Source organism: Vespula vulgaris, chromosome 1, assembly GCF_905475345.1.
Source record: "Vespula vulgaris chromosome 1, iyVesVulg1.1, whole genome shotgun sequence".
Classification (NCBI taxonomy): Eukaryota; Metazoa; Arthropoda; class Insecta; order Hymenoptera; family Vespidae; genus Vespula; species Vespula vulgaris.
Window position 1 is genome coordinate 3,215,612 of NC_066586.1, and position 9,595 is coordinate 3,225,206.

Consider the following 9,595-nt stretch of genomic DNA (forward strand, 5'->3'; position numbering starts at 1 on the left):
ATCGGTTCCTCGATTACCTAATCTGAAACAGACAAAGAATAAAACAAGATGAATATAAAAGCAAAAATTAAACAGGTAATATAAACTAAATATAAAAGCAAAAATTAGATATAACAAAAATTAAATATAAAAGCAAAAATGAAACAGGTAACATAAACTAAATATACAAGTAAAAATTAAATAGGTAACAAACTAAATATAAAAGCAAAAATTAGATATAATAAAAATTAAATATAAAAGCAAAAATTAAATATAAAAGCAAAAATTAAACAGGTAACATAAACTAAATATAAAAGTAAAAATTAAACAGGTAACATAAACTAAATATAAAAGCAAAAATTAGATATAACAAAAATTAAATATAAAACCAAGAATTAAATATAAAAGCAAAAATTAAACAGGTAACATAAACTAAATATAAAAGTAAAAATTAAACAGGTAACATAAACTAAATATAAAAGCAAAAATTAAATATAAAAGCAAAAATTAAATATAAAAGCAAAAATTAAATATAAAAGCAAAAATTAAACAGGTAACATAAACTAAATATAAAAGCAAAAATTAAATATAAAAGCAAAAATTAAAAAGATTAGAAAACTTAAATATAAGAGTAAAAATTATATGCAAAAAGACATTTAATTCAAAAATTTCTTTGTAAAAATTTAATTCCATGATGATCAATCCCTGGATGATCTCTCGCTCGATGATCGCTCCCTCGATGATCTAACCTGAAACAGAAAAAGATTTAAAAAATGATTAGAAAAAGGTAAATAGAAAAGAGTAAAAGAAAAGAAGAAATGAAGAAGAGAAGAAGTGAAAAAGAGTATTTGCGTATGTTCGCGTGAGAAAAATAGAATTCTGAACGATTGATATGCATCTCGAAGATCGTTTTATTCGAGGAAAATCAGAGTACCATAATTGAGTTTGATTTTTCCTTAGTGAAAGAACGAAACCCGCCTAAGGCCCACACCCGAGGGCCCCTCCCAAGGGTCCCACCCGAAAGAAGACAGAGTAATTAATCAACGATTTAATCAATAATTTAACATAATTTGTTTAAACTATAATATGCAGCCATTCGCCCGGTAATGCTTGCGCTATACAATTATATATATATACATATATAATTTAGTTATAGATTGTAGATATAATTTAGACATAGATTTCAATATTTCGCAAGTATTACCGACCCAGGTCCCACCACTTGGAGGTTGCTGCATCTGGGGACCCACGGGCTAACGGGGATTCTACTCTAAAATCCACGATCCGAGATGCCTTTCCGCTTCGGGAGCTTCGAGCTTCTCAGCAAACTGGAGATGTATAAAACCCCGCTTACAGAATGCTCCACCGTCCACACCGTCGGCTTCAGACATCTCGAGACACGACCGGTCGTGTCTATTTCGCTATTTCAAAGAACAAAACGAAGTCCTCGGTAGGACTAAATCTCGCGATCGCGAACACCCACGCGCGTGCCGGCCGTCACGCGCGTGAGTGTTTTCCCTATCATTCGCGTACGGAAGCAAGGAGACATACCCTTCCTGCATATAACAGAAGTTATATGCAGAGAGGTTCCATTAACTTCCGTGTAAAAATCCCACGATGACTGGTTCCTCGATTACCTAATCTGAAACTGACAAAGAATAAAACAAGAGACGAATATAAAAGCAAAAATTAAATAGGTAACATAAACTAATTATTAAAGCAAAAATTAAATATAACAAAAATTAAATATAAAAGCGAAAATGAAACAGGTAACATAAACTAAATATAAAAGCAAAAATTAGATATAACAAAAATTAAATATAAAAGCAAAAATTAAATATAAAAGCAAAAATTAAATATAAAAGCAAAAATTAAATATAAAAGCAAAAATTAAACAGGTAACATAAACTAAATATAAAAGCAAAAATTAAATATAAAAGCAAAAATTAAAAAGATTAGAAAACTTAAATATAAGAGTAAAAATTATATACAAAACGACATTTAATTCAAAAATTTCTCTGTAAAAATTTAATTCCATGATGATCGATCCCTGGATGATCCCTCGCTCGATGATTGCTCCCTCGATGATCTATCCTGAAACAGAAAAAGAGTTAAAAAATGATTAGAAAATATAAATAGAAAAGAGTAAAAGAAAAGAAGAAATGAAGAAGAGAAGAAGTGAAAAAGAGTATTCGCGTATGTTCGCGTGAGAAAAATAGAATTCTGAACGATTGATATGTATCTCGAAAATCATTTTATTCGAGGAAAATCAGAGTACCATAATTGAGTTTGATTTTTCCTTAGTGGAAGAACGAAACCCGCCTAAGGCCCACACCCGAGGGCCCCTCCCAAGGGTCCCACCCGAAAGAAGACAGAGTAATTAATCAACGATTTAATCAATAATTTAACATAATTTGTTTAAACTGTAATATGCAGCCATTTGCCCGGTAATGCTTGCGTTATATAATTATATATATATATATATATATATATATATATATATATATATATATAATTTAGTTATAGATTGTAGATATAATTTAGACATAGATTTCAATATTTCGCAAGTATTACCGACCCAGGTCCCACCACTTGGAGGTTGCTGCATCTGGGGACCCACGGGCTAACGGGGATTCTACTCTAAAATCCACGATCCGAGATGCCTTTCCGCTTCGGGAGCTTCGAGCTTCTCAGCAAACTGGAGATGTATAAAACCCCGCTTACAGAATGCTCCACCGTCCACACCGTCGGCTTCAGACATCTCGAGACACGACCGGTCGTGTCTATTTCGCTATTTCAAAGAACAAAACGAAGTCCTCGGTAGGACTAAATCTCGCGATCGCGAACACCCACGCGCGTGCCGGCCGTCACGCGCGTGAGTGTTTTCCCTATCATTCGCGTACGGAAGCAAGGAGTCATACCCTTTCTGCTATATAATTCCTATATAATAGAGATTATATGCGAAGAGGTTCCTTTAACTTCCGTGTAGATCCCACGATGATAGGTCCAGCGATCACCTAACTTGAAACAGAAAAAGTGTAAAAGAAATTACGTAATTACATGCAAAAATAATATGCAATGTTATATACATATACATTTAAAATCAAAATACAAATAAACAATAAATTAATGATTAAATAAAATAAAAAAAAAGACATTTATACGCTTAAATCTTCCCTGTAAAAATTAATTTCAGGATGATTGGTCCATCGACGATCGATCCCTCTGTGATCTAACCTGAAACAGAAGAAAAGTAAAAGAATAAGAGAAAAGGAAAAAGAAAAACGAGAAGTGGAAAAGAAAAGAACAGGAGAAACGAAGAAAAGATACATGAAATATGAACGTGAGAAAGATGGAACTCGGAACAATTGATAAGCATCTCGGAGATCGTTTCACTCGATGAAAATCAGAGTATCCAATAAATCAGAGTACTCAATAAATATATGAGTTCGATTTTTCTCTACTGGAAGAAAGAAACCCGCCTATGGCCCACACCCGAGGGCCCCTCCCAAGGGTCCCACCCGAGAGAAACTGGAGTAATTAAACTGGAATAATTAATTTAGAATAATTATTATAACTGTGATATACAGTCCTTCGTTTTTCAGTTATTCGCATTATATGCAGTCATTTCATTATATATACATATATATATGTGTGTGTGTGTGTGTATATATATTATTTACGAAAAATAAAATTCTGAATTTAATTCAGTTTAAATTTATAAGAGAAAATCAAAATGAAAAATTTTCGATTCTAATCTAAACGAATATTCTCTTCCCGTAACAAATCACAAAGAGAAAACTTGGTACACGTCTCGGTATCTTCGCATCAGCACCATGTGGACGTTTATTCAGTCCCTTTTCAGTGATCCTCACAATTGGCATATTTTGTACGTTTCGTAATTATTACTTTGATATAAAACTTGATTTTATAAAAATAAAATTATGAATTTAATTGAACTTTAGAAAAGAAAAATGCGAAAAGTTTATTGTTTATTGAAAGTTTTAAACTATTGAAGTTTACAATTTATTGAAAGTTACTTGACTTTAATAATAAAAATGTATAAAATATTTTTAAATTTTATTCGCGTACGCGTGGCAATGTGAGATGAGAAACGGAATATTACGTCTTCTCAGTTTCTGAAAATTACATTATTATTATATAAGAGCATTTTGAGTGACAACATGGTAAAATTAAAATATAACTACGAGCCATTTTCGAAGGATTCTGTCGAACCTTAGAAAATAACTCAATAGTCTAATAGTTGCCCTCTTGAGCCACGATTTGTGGGGGCCTTTTCAGCATATAGCTACTTCTTTGCTTCGTGCCCTAACAACTACTATAGAATATTCGATAACTATCGTCAATGCCAAAAAACTAAAACCATCTCCTATTCTAAAATGTGGAATAAAACTAATAAATCTAACGTAACTCTAAACTAATCCTGAAACGAAAAATCGAGAAAGCATACAGAGGGAAACGAGAATTATTATATTAATTGCTGAAAATCCTAAGCTAAAAATTGATTAAGTTATTCTATGTTCTACACGTTGTGATTCTACAAGTCTCTTTGTCTTTTATCAATAACTGTACTCTATTCTTTTGAAAGCAATGACTCTATCGAGACTTTTCTTTTATTAATAAAATTGATTAATCTTTATTTAAAAATGTAATGAAGAATCATTGAACGCTCCTTCTTACAAGCGATTACTCTAATTATTAGTAAAGAAATTATACAATTTCGCTTGTAATCCAGAGACTATCCATCGCGAATGTCTTCTTGCTTATTTATTATTAAAATTCGCAAATATCGCGATTCTTTACTATCTTCGCGAGAGAAAATTATTTAAAAATACATTTAAATATTCAAAATTTCAAATAATTATAATTAACGCGTTTAAACAAGAAGACTCTATCCTAATCTAATAAATAAATCAAAAAATAACGAACCATTCATTCACCAGTAAATTTCCGAAGAAATTTACTCGTGGTCACTCAAAATGCTCTTTTACTTATTAATTACAACCAATCACTCGTGCCGATTCGGACCTTTCGTCCTCGACATGATTGAGTGATCGGAGGGACTTAAAAATTCACTCACTACTTAAGAAGTTCTGCGATGGCTCCAAAACACTGGACCGCGATTTAGGTCGAAATTGAGGGTGGATGATTTGTAGTTGGTTGAAAATGAGGTAGGTCGACATCGAAGTTGGTCGAGATCCTCTTCAGTGATGCACTGACTCTAATTCGCGGTAGTTGTTTATTAACGAACGATCACTGAATTTAATTCGCGGAACTCTACTATATTTTATAAACTCAGTCTGTGCGACTGATAAAAGAGCAAATAACTTTACGAACAAACACTGATTCTAACGACTGCATTGCACGCAGTCTTTGTAAAAACACTTATGATTTAAATCGCGAAACGCGAACGAACAAACACTGCTTCTACTTCGCGATAAATTTATTTTAGCGATACTAACACTCGATTACATCATTGCAACGCGCACGATTGCAACGAGGTTCTGAAACAAAAATACAAACGAAATAATTAATATCACTGTTATAATGAAAACTGTATAAATCAGTCAACAAATATGTGATAGAGAAATATACTTACTTTAAGTCTTCGTTAATACTCGCTCCATTGGCATCCTACGAAAATTTCTAAGTCCATGATCGTGGAGATAGATTGTCAAAGTTCTCAGAAGGTAAGAAAATTTCTAAGTTCATTCGTCGGAAGACACAGCGAAACTGAACTAGTAACTGCCACAGTCGGCTAAAGGTCCGAGTTTGTTGTCGTCACGGGTGGGAGAGTATCCCCACTTCACCATTTAATTTTAAAATAAAATAATTAGCATAGGATATTGAAAGAATGAGTGATAGAATAATATATTTACATTGACTCTTTGTTATTACTTACGGAGGACACGTACTGCGAAAACTGCGATGTGTACTAGTCGAAATTCGAAGCAAGACTGAACCATTACCTGTCAATCGGTCCGATTATATTGTCGTCACGGGTGGGAGAATATCCCCACTTCACCAATTAATTTTAAAATAAAATAATTAGCATAGGATATTCAAAGAATGAGTGATAGAATAATATATTTACATTGACTCTTTGTTATTATTTACGGAGGACACGTACTGCGAAAACTGCGATGTGTACTAGTCGAAATTCGAAGCAAGACTGAACCATTACCTGTCAATCGATCCGATTATATTGTCGTCACGGGTGGGAGAATATCCCCACTTCACCATTTAATTTTAAAATAAAATAATTAGCATAGGATATTGAAAGAATGAGTGATAGAATAATATATTTACATTGACTCTTTGTTATTACTTACGGAGGAGACGTACTGCGAAAACTGCGATGTGTACTAGTCGAAATTCGAAGCAAGACTGAACCATTACCTGTCAATCGGTCCGATTATATTGTCGTCACGGGTGGGAGAATATCCCCACTTCACCAATTAATTTTAAAATAAAATAATTAGCATAGGATATTCAAAGAATGAGTGATAGAATAATATATTTACATTGACTCTTTGTTATTATTTACGGAGGACACGTACTGCGAAAACTGCGATGTGTACTAGTCGAAATTCGAAGCAAGACTGAACCATTACCTGTCAATCGATCCGATTATATTGTCGTCACGGGTGGGAGAATATCCCCACTTCACCATTTAATTTTAAAATAAAATAATTAGCATAGGATATTGAAAGAATGAGTGATAGAATAATATATTTACATTGACTCTTTGTTATTACTTACGGAGGACACGTACTGCGAAAACTGCGATGTGTACTAGTCGAAATTCGAAGCAAGACTGAACCATTACCTGTCAATCGGTCCGATTATATTGTCGTCACGGGTGGGAGAGTATCCCCACTTCACCATTTAATTTTAAAATAAAATAATTAGCATAGGATATTCAAAGAATGAGTGATAGAATAATATATTTACATTGACTCTTTGTTATTACTTACGGAGGAGACGTACTGCGAAAACTGCGATGTGTACTAGTCGAAAGTCGAAGCAAGACTGAACCATTACCTGTCAATCGGTCCGATTATATTGTCGTCACGGGTGGGAGAGTATCCCCACTTCACCATTTAATTTTAAAATAAAATAATTAGCATAGGATATTCAAAGAATGATTGATAGAATAATATATTTACATTGACTCTTTGTTATTACTTACGGAGGACACGTACTGAGAAAACTGCGATGTGTACTAGTCGAAATTCGAAGCAAGACTGAACCATTACCTGTCAATCGGTCCGATTATATTGTCGTCACGGGTGGGAGAGTATCCCCACTTCACCATTTAATTTTAAAATAAAATAATTAGCATAGGATATTCAAAGAATGAGTGATAGAATAATATATTTACATTGACTCTTTGTTATTACTTACGGAGGAGACGTACTGCGAAAACTGCGATGTGTACTAGTCGAAAGTCGAAGCAAGACTGAACCATTACCTGTCAATCGGTCCGATTATATTGTCGTCACGGGTGGGAGAGTATCCCCACTTCACCATTTAATTTTAAAATAAAATAATTAGCATAGGATATTCAAAGAATGATTGATAGAATAATATATTTACATTGACTCTTTGTTATTACTTACGGAGGAGACGTACTGCGAAAACTGCGATGTGTACTAGTCGAAATTCGAAGCAAGACTGAACCATTACCTGTCAATCGGTCCGATTATATTGTCGTCACGGGTGGGAGAGTATCCCCACTTCACCATTTAATTTTAAAATAAAATAATTAGCATAGGATATTCAAAGAATGAGTGATAGAATAATATATTTACATTGACTCTTTGTTATGACTTACGGAGGACACGTACTGCGAAAACTGCGATGTGTACTAGTCGAAATTCGAAGCAAGACTGAACCATTACCTGTCAATCGGTCCGATTATATTGTCGTCACGGGTGGGAGAGTATCCCCACTTCACCATTTAATTTTAAAATAAAATAATTAGCATAGGATATTCAAAGAATGAGTGATATAATAATATACTTACATTGACCCTTTGTTAATTCTTGCAGAGAACGAGAACTGCGAAAACTGCGATGTGTACTCGTCGACGTACAAAAGGAAACTAACAAAATAATAGTCAAAGTAAATAAAAGTCGTATATGTTTATGTTATACGAAACCAATGATGCCGAGACGAAAATTTCAAAGCATTAAAATATTAAATTGAAATTATTTTGTTTCTCGCATGAAACGTTTTTTGTATTGTTAAATAAATTTATTATTGTTTAAATATTAGTTTTCTGTATTTCGCGTACATTAAAAATTGTTTAAATAATTGTAAAATTATCGAAATTATTAATTTCTAAGATCTTGTGTCCGGAAAGAGAGAGCCGCGATACTCACTCGTCGGAGTATAAAAGGAAACTAACTCGACAAAAGTCAAAGTAAACAAAAGTCGTATATGTTATATTGCACAAGGCCGATGATTCCAAGATTAGAACTTTTAAGTATCGAAATTTGTAATTACAATTATTTTAAGTTTCTTTCGAGTTATGATCTTTGTAATGTTAAATAAATTTATTATTGTTTAAATATTAGTTTTCTATATTCCGCGCACATTAAAAATTGTTTAAATAATTGTAAAATTATCGAAAGTATTAATTTCTAAGATCTCACGTTCGGAAAGAGAGAGCTTCGATGTTCACTCGTCAGCGTACAAAAGAAAACTAATAAAATAAAAGTCGAAGTTAATAAAAGTTGTATATGTTTATATTACACAAGGCCAATGATCGCGAGACGAATATTTCGAAACATTACAATTTTTAATTTAAATTATTATAAGTTTCTTTCGCATGACGATTTTTGTAATGTTAAATAAATTTATTATTGTTTAAATATTAGTTTTTTATACTCCGCGCACATTAAAAATTGTTTAAATAATTGTAAAATTATCGAAAGTATTGATTTCTAAGATTTTGCGTTCGGAAAGAGAGAGCCGCGATACTCACTCGTCCGAGTACAAGAGGAAACTAACTCGACAAAAGTCAAAGTAAACAAAAGTCGTATATGTTATATTACACAAGGCCGATGATTCCGAGATTAGGACTTTTAAGTATCGAAATTTGTAATTACAATTATTTTAAGTTTCTCTCGGGTTACGATCTTTGTAATGTTAAATAAATTTATTATTGTTTAAAAATTAGTTTTTTATATTCCGCGCACATTAAAAATTGTTTAAATAATTGTAAAATTATCGAAAGTATTAATTTCTAAGATTTCGCGTTCGGAAAGAGAGTGCTTCGATGTTCACTCGTCAGCGTACAAAAGAAAACTAATAAAATAAAAGCCGAAGTTAATAAAAGTTGTATATGTTTATATTACGCAAGGCCAATGATCGCGAGACGAAAATTTCGAAACATCGCAATTTTAAATTTAAATTATTATAAGTTTCTGTCGCGTTACGATCTTTGTAATGTTAAAGGAATGTACTATTGTTTAAATATTAGTTTTTTATATTTCGTATACATTAAAGATTATTTAAATAATCGTAAGATTATGGAAAGTATTAATGTCTAAGCTTTCGCGTTTAGAAAGATAAAGGTTCGATGTCC

At 32.4% G+C, this 9,595-nt stretch overlaps 2 long non-coding RNA genes across 3 annotated transcripts; both read right to left on the minus strand.

Moving 5' to 3' along the window:
• Positions 1 to 713: 713 nt before the first annotated feature.
• On the minus strand, positions 714 to 5,797 carry LOC127068096 (uncharacterized). The gene is made up of 3 exons (XR_007782822.1): positions 5,600 to 5,797; positions 5,081 to 5,504; positions 714 to 728 (listed from the first exon to the last, which is right to left on the minus strand). It is a non-coding gene; the product is annotated as an uncharacterized LOC127068096 (long non-coding RNA).
• An 881-nt stretch (positions 5,798 to 6,678) lies between these two features.
• Positions 6,679 to 7,662, minus strand: LOC127068045 (uncharacterized). 2 transcript variants are annotated; one of them, XR_007782814.1, is made up of 4 exons: positions 7,623 to 7,662; positions 7,408 to 7,524; positions 6,978 to 7,094; positions 6,679 to 6,879 (listed from the first exon to the last, which is right to left on the minus strand). It is a non-coding gene; the product is annotated as an uncharacterized LOC127068045 (long non-coding RNA). The 2 variants fall into 2 exon arrangements; XR_007782818.1 differs by lacking the exon at positions 6,978 to 7,094.
• Positions 7,663 to 9,595: the final 1,933 nt, after the last annotated feature.